We start from the raw sequence: 14,347 nt of genomic DNA, 5'->3' as shown, positions 1-14,347 counted from the left end.
TCCCCGGGAACCTCGGCTTTCTCGCCAATAAAATCTAACCGCCACAAACAGACAATAGTGTTGAAAGTGGCATAAAATAACAAATAATCAATCAATCAATCAATTTCTATCGACTAAACCTTGACATTCCTTTTTCTTTCACCAGGGAAACGCAGACGGTTAAATTGCATCTTTTCTGTGTTTGTCAATCATGTTTATGTAGGTTGACATAAGATATTATAAAAGTACACAAAGGTTTCGAAATAATTGCTTTTTAATCAAAAATGAGAATAGTAATCACGTCATAAAATCCAACTATTATTACACTTCATTTACTGATGATAAATGAAACTAAATGAGACGAAAATTCAAAGGGAAAACAAAATAACTATTTGAGCAATATTTTACAAATTCATCTCTCATTTAATGTGGCTGGACTAAAAGCAAAATAACAACCAGATATTGATTATAAGGTAATTAAGAGATTTTGAATTTTAGTATAATCTTATATTGAAAATAAAAATTTGTATATCAACAGAATTAAAAAAATGATGATTAAGTGACAGGGATTAATAACAAAAAATCTAGATTAAAGACATGATATGCAGAATGAGTTTTGAGATTAGAAAATTAAACAATATAATCCTTTATAACAAGCGTATTTATGAATCCTTAACCGAGGATTTTGAGTTGCTTTCAGTGTTACTGGCCTAATGACTATTGATTTTGATAGACCAAGTTCACCTGGTCGTTTGTAACGCATGCAAAAAAGTTGATTGCAATCGAGAAACTAAAATAAAAAACAAATTTTAATTTGTACAAAAATCAATTGAATTTCTTCATGAATATTTTATTCTGTGATGTGTGTATGGCACAAGTTCACACACACACACACACACTCATTAACTTTATTTAAGTGTGTTCAAATAACTCACTCGATTTCTTTATGAATCAATTAATCAAATTTACCCATCAATATTTCTTTTTAGATAATGTTTAGTCTCACACGAAATAAAAGCAATACTTATTTTCTATTTCAAGAAAGTAAGTTGAACATTCTTTGTTTTGCATTTTCGAGAAACCATTCTGATTGTTGTTGATCACTCTGTTCTAAATTATTTCGTGTAGTTTGTAATCGGTCTGCAAAAATTTGATAACTCTTTCCATACTGTGCTCGTTTTTTGCATTCCTCTAATGTTTTAATTCTAAGACGAAAACCGCTTTTCTTTTCAAGCTTTTCACTTTCTATCATTAGTTCAATATATGCGACTGTACTGAGCGGATCGGGACGCAGAGCTATATCTTTTAGCCTGTTAGTATATGTTTTATTTCCTCGATCATTACTTGTATTCCACATTCGCAAATTATGATATCGTCATTCATTTTCTGTATAAATTGTTTTTTCGTAAGTTTTTCTTTCGATGCTTCTTCATATTTTGAAAGCATATCGGAGTAGCTTTTTTTATTCGGTTTGTTTCCCATTTGAATATATATGGTACATTTGAATGCTCCTGCCAATGACATTTTTTGGGACATATCTTGCACGATCCTACAGGCGACATAGCGATGCACCTAGCTTTGTCGGCACCATTGGCAAATGCACAGTTGTTGTGACAGGTATTATTACACACCAAACAAGTTGTAGTGTAAATCCCTTGTCCACTTATGTCTACTTTGACCACTTTATTTTCTTCCACGGTATACTCAAAGTCTTTATTTTCGTTTATCTGTCGTTCGAATTTGGTGAAAATTTCAACCTCTTGTTCTAATGAGTTAATCTTTATGAGACCTTTATCAATCTCTTGTTGAAGATGAAGAATAGTATTTTCAAGCTGTTGTCTTTTAGTCAAAACCTCAACTCGGAAAGCAAGTTTTAGATCTATGGAACCTCCGAAGTAAGCAATAAACTCTTTGTTTCTAAACTTAGAATTTTTACGAAAAACTTCTCGCAGCTCTTTAAACCCATGTCCCAAAAGAATTCCAAAAGACTCTCTTGATCTTTTATGGTGTTGTTGACAAAAAGTGCGGAATTGTTGAAAGGAAAATAAACTTTGTATGGAAGTGGCTTTTCAGGGAGTGCTGAAAGACCAGCTAACACTGGAGGTGTATTTCCGTCAGCAAAAGTAACAAGAGAGAAAATATTATCAACGATATCTTTACCAAATAATGCAAGATATGATTCGTAGATGTATGTTTGTATTGTTGTAAGTCTAGCATCTGGCGCTTTTACAATAAAACACACTCCGCCAAGGACAGTTACTCCTCTATTATCTTTTGCTGTAAAAAGCTGCCTTATTTGGGAAACTATTTAGGCATCTTGTGTAATTCCACGCGTATCGCCGAAACCAGGAGTATCTATGAGGTTGATTGTGTAATTTATTCGACTAGAAACATCGTTGTATATTGTATACATAGTTATCCATTCTGTCTGTGATAAGGCCTACAAATTGTTAAAACATGTCTTTAAAACCATTAATTAATTTATGCAAAGCGTTTGATTCATGAACTGTTTGTCTTTCCTGAGCACATGTGTGAAGAATCATTTACTTTTAAGTTTTTTTATGAAAAAGTGTTTGCCTACTTGTGATTTCATAATTTTGTAGTAGGTTTTTTATTGCCAATTTTGCTATCAAAGTGATCTCTTCTTACATGGCTTAGATAAAAATAATATTCAGACAAAAACAAATATTTAATATTTCTGAAAGCAGTCTGAATAAGACAATAAATAAGTTCTTTTCTTTATTCAAATAAACAGTCGTACACATGTATTGCAAATCTGTTTCATCAATTGAAGATTTACACAAACATGAAAAATGACTAGACCAAGATGTAGGATTACAGATGATCTAACTTAAATTACCGAATAACCGCTTTTCAAAAAGTAGTTAGTCTTGGATGAAACCTCTGAAAGTCGTCAAAATGATTTTACCAAATATTAGCAAAACATGCTCATTTAATCAAAATTAAACAAAATAAATCCTAGAGAACTACCAAATAATTTCTGGTTAGAATATATATTTTAGAATGAAATTATACTTATTGCCCTGCACTACGTGTTAGTGTTTAACATACACGTAAGTATGTACTTTCACTATAGATTTATTTTATTGATTAAGCGCACAATTTGATATACAATTTGAAGTATTGAGTAAAGGACGGTGCTCTAAGATGAAGTGTGCTCTGAATATTTTCTCAACAACAAATATATACTTTATTACAAAACAAAGCAGTAATACACACTATAGAATTTTTATGTATTGATCACAAATATGAGACAGTTCTTATCAATTCGTTTGATGTGTTTGTGCTTTTTATTTCGCTATTTATTTTGGACTTTCCGTTTTGAATTTTCCTTCGAGTTCAGTATTTTTTTTTATTTTACTTATTTTTATTGTAAACCTTATTACAAAAAAGATCTGTATTCTTTGAGTTTGTGAGTGAGTGACGGTATTTTTGTATTAAGTAGAGTCAGGTTTATTGTAGGGTTATTGAATAAAAATTCTATAGTGTGTATCAATGTTTTTATAACAAAATCCAGTTAAGTTAGTCAAATTTTGTACAAATTGTAATTTGTGCAAGCACCTTTTGTACAAATTACCATTTGTACAAAATCAAAATACAAATTAATAATGTGTACATTTTTTTCGTTCTTAGACAATATACGTATAGTGTCTTGAAATATGAAATTTATTTGTATGAGGCTTAGAAACGGGAAAATGCGAGGTTCTACCGAGCATTTTCCCGTTTCGTGCCGAATACAAATAAATTTCATATTTCAAGACACTATACGTATATTGTTTTTATACTGAAATCGATAAAATAATAAAAAAATAATAAAAATATGAAACAAATATTATTAAAAAAAAAAGTGTTTGGAATTTCCCCCTGGGGGTACCATTTTGGGGTATCTCCCTATGAGCGTAGTCTAGGCGGTAAGCATTGACAATTTAAGGAATTAGAAAGGGAAAATGAATTTAATTAATAGCATTTGATAAACATGGTATATAAATTACCAATTTGAAGACAAAACAGGTTTAAATTCATAAAAGTTTGACCATTGTTACTACACGTTGTCATGGTTGTGACGTGACGTTGTAAATAGGCGGGGCTTATAGGTGAGTTGAGGTCATTGACGTATAAAGCTAACGTTTATACGTATAGCTTTATCTGTATAGTAAAATAGCTGATTGCAGTATAAAAAGTTTAATTTGTACAAACTGATACCTTGTACACAACACACCATTTGTCTTGAGTTTTTCTAAGAATATTCTGTGAGAACCTGTTCAAAGTGAGGAATCTGTTATTTTGTTGTCGTTTATTAATGTATATTATATTAATGTATAAATAAAAGCAACAGTAGTATACCGCTGTTCGAAATTCATAAATCGATTGAGAAAAAAACAAATCCGGGTTACAAACTAAAACTGAGGGAAACGTATCAAATACAAAGAGGAGAACTACGACACAACAGAAACACAAAATTAAAATGTAACACACACAGAAACGAACTATAATTTAACAATGTTTAACAATGGCCATTTTCCTGACTTGGTACAGGATATTTTAAGAAAAAACAATGGTGGGTTGAACCTGGTTGTGTAGCATGCCAAACCTCCCGCTTTTAGGGCAATGTTGAATATAACATTAAAATGACAACATTATATAACAGGAGTACAATACAAATAAATAGGAGAACATATAGGGCAGATAAACACACGAATAATAGCTAACAAATGGTATCAGATTTTAAATCTAATACCAGACGTGCACCTCGTCCAAACAAGACCAACCAGTGACGCTCAGATGACAAAAGTTCCAAAAAGTACAAAGAGGACCAAAAGTTCCAAAACGTTTCGACCGATATGGCTAGGGTTTTATTATATTACATTTGTTTTTTGCTATTTTTTAACATAAATCAAGCCATTGAAGTTTTGGTTTGAATTGTACATTTGTCTTCAAATCGAAGCCTTATACAGCTTACCATTCGGTATGGGGTTTGTGCATTATTGAAACATGAACGGTGATCTTAATAGTTGTTGACTTCTGTGTCACTTAGTCTGTAGTGGAGAGTTTTCTAATTGGAATTCATACCATAACTTTTCATTATTATATACACACGCAGACTAGACAAGACTTCATAGTGTCGTCAGCTATGTTTGAAATAGGAAGACATGTCTTCATAATTGAAAGAAAAAAACATGTGATTAGCATTATGGTGAAAACTTCAAATGTCTTAATTTCATAATATACTTATTATACTACGTGATTATTTACGAAAAACAATGCGATCTTCCGATCTTCTTACACACTGCAATATTTGCTTTGAGATTATGTTTGAATCGGCATTTATTTTTATCTAAGACTTTAATAAGACCCTTTTAAACAATGGTATTAAGTCGTGCTTTTTTTCAATGATAAAGAATCTGCGAAGAGATTACTACAATAAAATACAGAAAACCCAACAATAATAATAAACACAATTTTTTTAATTAGTATACCTCATTTCCTGTTCTTGCTTGTTTGCATGTTTCGAGATTTACAAGAGTAAATCTAAAAGGATCCTCTCATGTAACACCCAGCACATAATTAGCCATATTGTTTATGAGAGTACTCTTGCCTGAACCTGTTGCTCCTACTATCATGATTGTCTTTTCTTGTGTGTGACTACCAGGTGATCCTAGAATAAGTAAATATTAGTATTAAAGGAAGTCTTTATAATTTGTTTATTTTGTACAGTATGACAGATAGAACCGCCAAGATTAACTAGATGAGTACAGTTCAAGTATGGTTTTTGAATATTTTCTTAAACGCCTTCAGGAAAAATAGAAATGAGGTATAGATATAATTTTTATACAAGTATGTAGTATTTTATCACCTAAAACTGTATCTTATAGAACTTATTTTTTTGTTTATCAATAACTTTTACCTAGCGTAAACTTTCTTGTCCGAGCAATCTCATTTCTCGCTGCCTTATTTTCTTCGATTGGTAATATGTATACATCTGGCGGTCCAGTTGCACCCTTTTCAGATTTTTTCATAATCTTATGGGCAAGAGTTTCGTTTGAAAAGTATCTCATATGACTCTGAATCACATAAAACTTCTTTGTGTTCCCATTTAAGATGTATTTGGTATGACATATTTTCTTTCTCTTCCACATATGGCTTTTCCGGTTCCTTGCGTACTTTCTTTAAAATAGGAATTATTAATTATTTCAAATGATTGAGATTGACAAATTAAACAAATAACATGCATATCGTATTAAATAATGCCATAACTAATATTTTTATATACATTAATAATAAACATGTATAATACCTTCATTGCATCACACGTGCTTCTGAAATATTTTTCTTTCATTACCAAATAGCCAAATATACGGGAAAACGCATGATTGAAATATTCGGATATTTAACCAAATATAAGAGTGAAAACATTAAATTATCAGAAAAAGAACCGATTACAAAAATAACAATACTTTTTACGGGAAATATAAATTACATTTTCCAGAAATTTGGAATCAATCTCTAAAACTATGTTGAACATTTTCAGATTCATTGAGACATATAATGGCAATGTATTTCATTGCGTGTTTTTCAGGAACTATGAAATGTTGTACACATGTTGTTAAGGGTTTGATTTTTTTCATTTTCACCACTAACGGTCAAATGTTTAGATAACACTTAGTGTATGTATGCATTTTCATACAAACCAGCAATATGGTAGTTTCATTAACGATACATGTGGCTTGAAAAAAAAAGAAATCTGTAACTATTGTTTATCGACTTTACTCAAATATATTGCATATAATTTTTTTCTGCTGAAGAATATTGCTATTTGATTTCAATCCTCACCTTCTTTGCATGATTTTCTGATTGGTTAGGTTGCTCTTTCAAATCGATCTTTAAGATAGGAATAATCAATTAATGCCAATGCTTGAGATTGACAAATTTAACAAAAAACATGCATATTGTATTAACAAAATAATGTCATAACTAACATTTTGATATTCATGAATAATAATCATGTATAAAACCTTAATTTCATCACACGTGCTTCTGAAACATTTTTCTTTCGGTACAAAATAGCCAAATATACGGGAACACGCATGATTGAAATATTGAGATATTTAACCAGATATAAGAGTGAAAACAATAATAAAACATAAAAAGAGCATAAAAAGAACCAATTAAAAAAAATAAAAATACTTTCTTCGGGAAATATAAATTACAGTTTTCAGAATTATTACTATTAGTTTCCAATTCCTCACCTTTTCTTCTTGTTTTTCTGATTTGTTAGGTTCCTCTTTCAAATCGATCTTTTCACGTTAACGTAATTTCATAGCACTGTAAAATATCATAGAGTTAATTTCCTTTTTAAAGATCCGGATTTACTACAAGTGAAATAAAACAGGCAAAATGTTATTTTTTTCCTAGATTGATTAAGGAGATTGTGGTCATCGATAGTATGACTTTTTTTCTATAAAGGTAATACTCTTAACTAAAAGGATTGTATCATTAAAAATTAAAGATTACAATTTTACAGCACCAGATGCGTCTATCGATAATAGATAACTCTTCAACATAGCGCGTGTCAATAATATAGCATGATACCTATTTGAACATTGTCAAATCTAAACTGGTAAGCAATCAAATACTCATGAATATTGGCAGGAAAATACTTACAAGGAATTAAACGCCGTCATATCGCTTGAAACTTTATGGCCTCTGTTTTGTTTCATTGAAGTATGATCTTCAGCACACAACTCACAAAGGAGATCAGGATCGTCGCAGTCTTTACAAAAAGATGTTGCAACTGCAGATTCACATATTTCGCACTTCCGATCAACATATTGAAAAGGTATAATCTTATGATTTCTTGTAAGTTTTTGCGATGTATGTGTGTTTGTACATTCATTGCATAAATTTTTTGCACAATCTTCACAGAAGTGAGAAGCATGTGTTATAACCTTAATTAACATGCATGGCTTGCAATTTTCGATTTCCAGACTAATATCCACTACATCATGCTTTTTACTTTGCCTGCTCTTTGCGTGTTTTTGCATACAATTTTCACAATATCGTTCGTCACAATCTTGACAGTAGTGGGAAGCTGATACCTCCATACCTCTGTGGTTACATGGTTCGCATTGCTTGCCTGTTGCACTTGCCATGTCGACTAGGTAAATAAATTTTTGAAAATATCTATGAGATATACTTCCTTTTCATATTGCTAAACATCACATTAAATACTATTGGGTCGCTTGTACTTTGATAATTAAAAGTCATTTAAACTCAAAATTCTAATGAGAGCTATGTTGTTCTTTTGATCAAGATTAAAATATTTTCACAAAAAAAAACCTTACTGTTTAAAGCAAAGAAACTGAAACATGCAATGTGTCTTGTTTGATAATTACCTTCAGAACTTTTTGAATTCTTTTGGACTTGTGCTTGACAAAAACTCTGGTTTCCAGGATTTCTCTGTGCATCTGGTTTGAGTCTTCAATACAGTTTGGAAAAAATAATAGTATGATAACTAAAACTGTACTATTTTAATTCTTGATACGATTACTATAAGCTTACTGTTTCATGATTTTTTGGCATGTAAGAATAAATCGTTTATGGTTTGTATTAAAGAAGTAGATATTCACGAAAGAAATTATAAGTTCAAACTTTTAAATACATATATGATAAAAAATCAAATTGTTTTTAAATTACAATATTTCATATATCTGCGTACCGGTTTAAATGAATTCTGTCTGCTGACAGTCTGTGGTCTCTGGTTCTTTTCATTGCGATGTGTATGTCCGCACATGAAGCACAAAGTGGTTCTGGTTCTTCGCAATCAAGACAAAACTTTACAGCTGTTCCCGTTTTCCCGTTAACTAAACAAGGCTCGCAATTCAATGCATTCTTCAACTGTTGCATATTATGATTCTTGTTTTGTTTTTGAGCGCGATGTTCAATAGTACAGCTTTTGCAAAGATATTCCTCACATTCCCTGCAAAAATCAGAAGGTCTAGCGAATGTGTTTCTATACCTACATGGTTCACAAGCTATCGTATTTTGTGAAGTGTCATCAAATGTAACAATATCATGCTCTCTGCTTACTTTATGAGCCTTGTGGGTAAAGGAGCAAGGTTCACAGTACTTTTCGATGCAATTCCGACAAAAATAAACAGCACGTTCTGTTTTGTTCTGTAAACTGCACGGTTCACACATCTTCAGATGTTCTAGAGTAATGTAAACAAATAAACAAAATAGTAATAATCAAATTATTGGCTGTTACAATTTTTTTACACTCTTTAAATGAAAAAACATCTTTATCTGAATCAAAGCTCTGATTTTTAACTCGGCTTTGGTCACACTGGTGGTCCTTTATAGTGTATAACCTCTTTATCTTTTAAATCACTTTTTTAATAGTTTGGCCACGAGCATTCTGAAAAAAAACATTTATTGTCAAAATTTGCATCTGTTGCAGACTCATCTGTACTGTTAATGTAATTATTGGAAAGGACACAAATAATTTAAATTAATTATTAATTGTAATATAGCTGTAACAATTATCTAGAGGATATTTATTGACGTTTTCATAAAAGATTGATTAAAGTGTGTTTGTTTCAAAAATCTTAAAAACTATTAATCAATGATTACCAAATATACACTATTTAGTCTTTAAACGCAGCCATGAAATTTCATTCTTGGCAGGAAATATATAATTGAAAAGAAACTAAATATATCTATTTATAAATCAATAAGCATTTTTGAAAAGTTAATATAAATAAAGTCATTTATATGTTCAAATGAATGATTTTTTGTGATTCCTGATTAAAGCTGTATTTCATGCATAGTTCATTATCATAAAATAATACAAAACTTACTTGCTCAATTACCTACTGACTTACTTCTTGATGTAGAAATTGAAATACTTATGTGCTGCTGTACCCTTACATCTTACAGTAACATCAGGTATACAAATCTGATGAGACGATTTCAAATACATCCAGTATTTATCTTATTGCCTTAATCAACAAAATTGATAAAACAGTCATAAGGTTAAGTCATAAATGACTGATTATTAAAGTAAACATCATGTACAATTGTCACTCTGATGTTGTAATTTTGTGCATTACTAATGGTCTTTAATAATGTTGAAGTGAAGGTAGAATATATATAAGAGTTACAAGAACAAAACTTAATTTGCTAAATCCTTTATTCTCATTCTGCTTTACCTAAAAGTGTAGATTATGTTAATGTTTTGTTTTATCAATTTTGTAAAATAAAATCGCCCTTTTTAGGTTCTCTATTGTTTTGTCTTTTAAGTGGGATTATTTGTCTAAAGACAACTTCATAAATATCTCTAAAAATCTAGTGCCTGCTTTTTAAAATAAACTTTGATAATAACGACTCACTTGCATTCCTAATTCAGTAAGTTATCTTCCATACGCCACGCATTACGAATGCTTATAATCTATTATGTATATATGACAAACACAGTCTTCCCATATAACATCGGATGACTCTTTAGCTATATCTTACGTATCACGTGGAGGACAAAAGTCTTAGTCAGATAAATATGACAATGACATAACTATATATAATTTAACAACCAATAATAATCTGATATAAAACCAGGGTTTTATTGCGTTGTAATTAGTTAATCATTATATTCACAAAGTGTCATTTACGTTTACGTTGAACTTTTGATTTTGCCATTTGATTAGGAACCTTTCGTTTTGAGTTCCGTAATTTTGTAATTTTAGTTTTTACTATCAATTCCTATCAATGTACCTTTTCGTTGATTCTTTTAAACATAGGGTCATGGTACCCAAATTGTACCTTTTTAGTAAAATTTGCGGCGGAAATCTTACATGTTTTCTTAGAGACGAAACAATGAGTATTTTTATTATTTGACATTTCGACATAAGTACATATATTCAAATATGCACAAAACTTTTACAGCATAAATCAACAGATGAAGTATGTTAACTGCAAAATGTAAAATGTACAGAAACGTCGCCATGGAACGTCCACCATTTGCGAGTATGGTCTTGAGGAAACGCTGATATTCCGTCGGAAGGAGACGATAAATGGCTGACCCGTGTTCAGAGAGAGCCATATTTCTTGCACGTAAAAGACACCCTTGTAGATTTCGAAATAAGAAAAGGCTAATGCCGCTTCAAGGCAGCACTCGCACATGCAAAGTTGAAAGGGATAACTATAAGTTGCAAAACTTGTTTCCCAATTCACTATGAATACATACGTTTAAACTAAACGTCCACCAAAAGGTTATAATTGTTCTAAATATTTGAAAAAATAAAACAAATTGTCCGTAATTTGGTTTTTAAGGCAGCAAATTTAAGCATGGGTGCAATTTGGGGAATATTGGACCTTTTGGAGGTCTATTCAAACTAATTTTTTTATGATTCAAAATAGATTCGATATTAAATTGATGGACCCATATAGTGAATAATGATACATCTACAAAATAAGATAAAATCACACAATGGGACCTATTGTCTGGATCATAAATAAACATAGTTGAAAAAACGTCAATACATGTGCAATTAGGGTACCGTCACGTTAACCTTTTTTTGTCATTACAAAAAACAAACAACAGCAATCGCAAAGTACATTTGTTCTATTGGATAATAAGCTTTTGCAATTAAAGGCAATATATTCATACTATCAGCAAGTTTCACTCTTAAGGTGGTATGGGAGTCTAAAATAAAAATGATAGAATTTGTTCATACTTTGCCAAAACGTTGTATCTATTGATACATGTTGAAAAATATAATAAAAATGATAGGTCACCGCGCATTTTCTCAAGCTACAGGACGGGACAAAATGACACATTTTGTATGGATTATACAGGAAAAAACACCATTTTGTGATTAGAAACTAAACAAAATGATAGAATTGTTAAATACTTAAGGAAAAAATAGCTTTCAGACACTGCTTTGAGAATTTCAAAAGAAAAGATAGGGTCACCGTACGTTTTTCCCGGTTAAAATACAAAATAGGAAAATTCCATACAGAATCCTTCAGAAAATGCACTTTTTTAGAGTTACCTCCCCTTAAAATACCAATTAAAAAAAAAAATAAAAACAACCAAAAATAATTAACATTTGCAAAAATATCAATATTTAGAAGTTATATTCTTATAAATTGGTACTTTTAAATGAAAATGTGCATTCCTGCAACAAATTTTGCTAACTTGATGGAAAATCTGGACCTTTGATTCTCTGTTTTTTACAATCCAAGATTGAAGAAGACACCCATACCACCTTAAACAAGTTCACAATTGTATTTGTGCATCAACCAAATGTGGTTGATATTTGTGATTAGTACTCTCGTTTACGGAACGTTCATGATAAATTCTGGACATTTTACAATTCCTTATGCAATCAATGAAATAAGACTTGATTTCGTTTTCTTATATCCTCTAATCTGCTAAAAAAAAACTTACATTGTAGCATAAGAAGTCAACAGAAAGCAAGTGTCTTAACATAAAGCTCTGGAATATGAAAAATTATACAGAGCCTCTTTGATAGCAGACTTGTTTTGATATACTATTATAAATCACTAAATAAGAGTGGGGACAGTCACATACATACAGAATATGACGTAGTTAAACATGTTAACAGGATCTGAATACTTCCCTAACCTGTGACAGTGCTGAAACAGTAGAAAATAAAACGACCTATAAAATCAGTTGATATCGTTTTTATATCCATCCTTTAATCTAATTTAAAACCCTTACATTATATCCACGTTTATTTTCTATTTAGAGATTGTTTTGTCTATATTTTACATGATACACATTTATTACAAGGTTATAATCCCAATGATGCTGCTGCCTGTTTATCCTTTTATTTTGACACTGCACAAGTCATGTCTTCCTTAACTGTCCATAATTGTTTTTGCCTTTTAACTATTATTCAGTAATTGTAAGTACTCTCAAACCATAGTTTAATGTTAATTCAACCAGAAGACACAATGTGTTACATGTATGCATTTCTGCAATTCACTGTTTACTACTTTTGTGTTATTTTTCGTCTCAATATTTTTTTATATGTACCACCTTTGACAATTATTTAAAGTGACGGTAAAGTTTCACTTCGGTACTCATATTCTGTACAAATAAAGACAACAGTAGTATACCGCTGTTCAAACTCATAAATCCATGGACAAAAAACAAAATCGGGGTAACAAACTAAAACTGAGGGAAACGCATAAATATAAGAGGAGAACAACGACACAACGCTACAATGTAACTAACACACACAGAAACGGATCAAGCATCAGACAAAATCCCACGAGAATAACAAATATAACATCAAAACCAAATACATGAATTTGGTATAGACAAGTACCGTGACACGTCTTATCGCAATGTCAATTTACACTCAAAATAAGAGAAAACAAACGACGCAACGTTAAATTGTAACACCCACAGACACGAACTATAATATAACAATGTACAACACATTAATTAATTTTGTAAAAAAAAAAAATATTTCCGTACTTATACAATCATTACATTCAAATTTAACTGTGTACTGTACGTTGTTTTATCTAACACCTTTTTTCAGGTAAGATGTCTTTTTGGTCCATCTTAGTCATTTCAATTGATATATAATAGTGGTTCTTTTATGACTTAGGGTTACAGTACTGTCTCACAGTTTAAAACCTCTGTATGTTTATGGACATGTTCTTAGTCAGCAGCCTGTTGTTCAGTGGTTGTCATTTATTGGTGCGGATGAGGATTGTGCAAAACAAATTTAAAATCGTCAAAAAGTGAGAGAGAAAAATGTTTGCGTGGCATAGGGAAAAAAACAACATGCAAAGAAACAGAAAAAAGAATCATCAATCCGGGAAAATCATCTTCCCCTCTCGTGAATATCATACGGTTGTCCACTTAATGCAAGTAAAGAACCAAATTTATGATTTTCTGTACAAGCCCTTGGTGAAGTTATATCATTTGCCACTGTTTACACAATTATGGATTGATAATAACCAGACATAAATCCTCAATAAAAATAATTTAAAAAAAGGAAATAAATAAAACGTTTGCATAAATAAAATATTTTCAGTATATCTAATTTGCAAGTTCTGTGCTGTAGTTTGCAAATCTGTAAATTTAAACATTATATTGAATTGCTTTTCAAGTGTTATACATTCAAATGATCCTAGGCATTTTTGATTATCAATTAATAGAACAGCAATAATTTTTGAAATTACAATGTACGCTTTTGACTGCATGGATAAAAACTAATCTTTTTTTTTTAATTCTGTGTATGAAGAAAAGTCCAAAGTTAAGATATGGATAAGATACATTACATGTGTTAACCTGCAGGGTAAGGGATAG

At 30.8% G+C, this 14,347-nt stretch overlaps 1 long non-coding RNA gene across 1 annotated transcript; it reads right to left on the bottom strand.

Annotated features, from left to right (window-relative positions):
- Nucleotides 1-235: 235 nt before the first annotated feature.
- LOC143083707 (uncharacterized) lies at nt 236-9,966 on the bottom strand. Its single transcript, XR_012980845.1, has 10 exons — nt 9,858-9,966; nt 8,717-9,415; nt 8,394-8,476; nt 7,663-8,155; nt 7,248-7,323; nt 6,832-6,879; nt 5,906-6,165; nt 5,478-5,656; nt 1,868-2,419; nt 236-1,832 (listed from the first exon to the last, which is right to left on the bottom strand). It is a non-coding gene; the product is annotated as an uncharacterized LOC143083707 (long non-coding RNA).
- Between the last annotated feature and the right edge of the window lie 4,381 nt (nt 9,967-14,347).

The sequence above is a fragment of the Mytilus galloprovincialis genome, chromosome 7, assembly GCF_965363235.1.
Source record: "Mytilus galloprovincialis chromosome 7, xbMytGall1.hap1.1, whole genome shotgun sequence".
Taxonomy (NCBI): Eukaryota; Metazoa; Mollusca; class Bivalvia; order Mytilida; family Mytilidae; genus Mytilus; species Mytilus galloprovincialis.
Note: the sequence above shows the minus strand (reverse complement) of the source record. Positions and strands in the feature narration are given on the sequence as shown.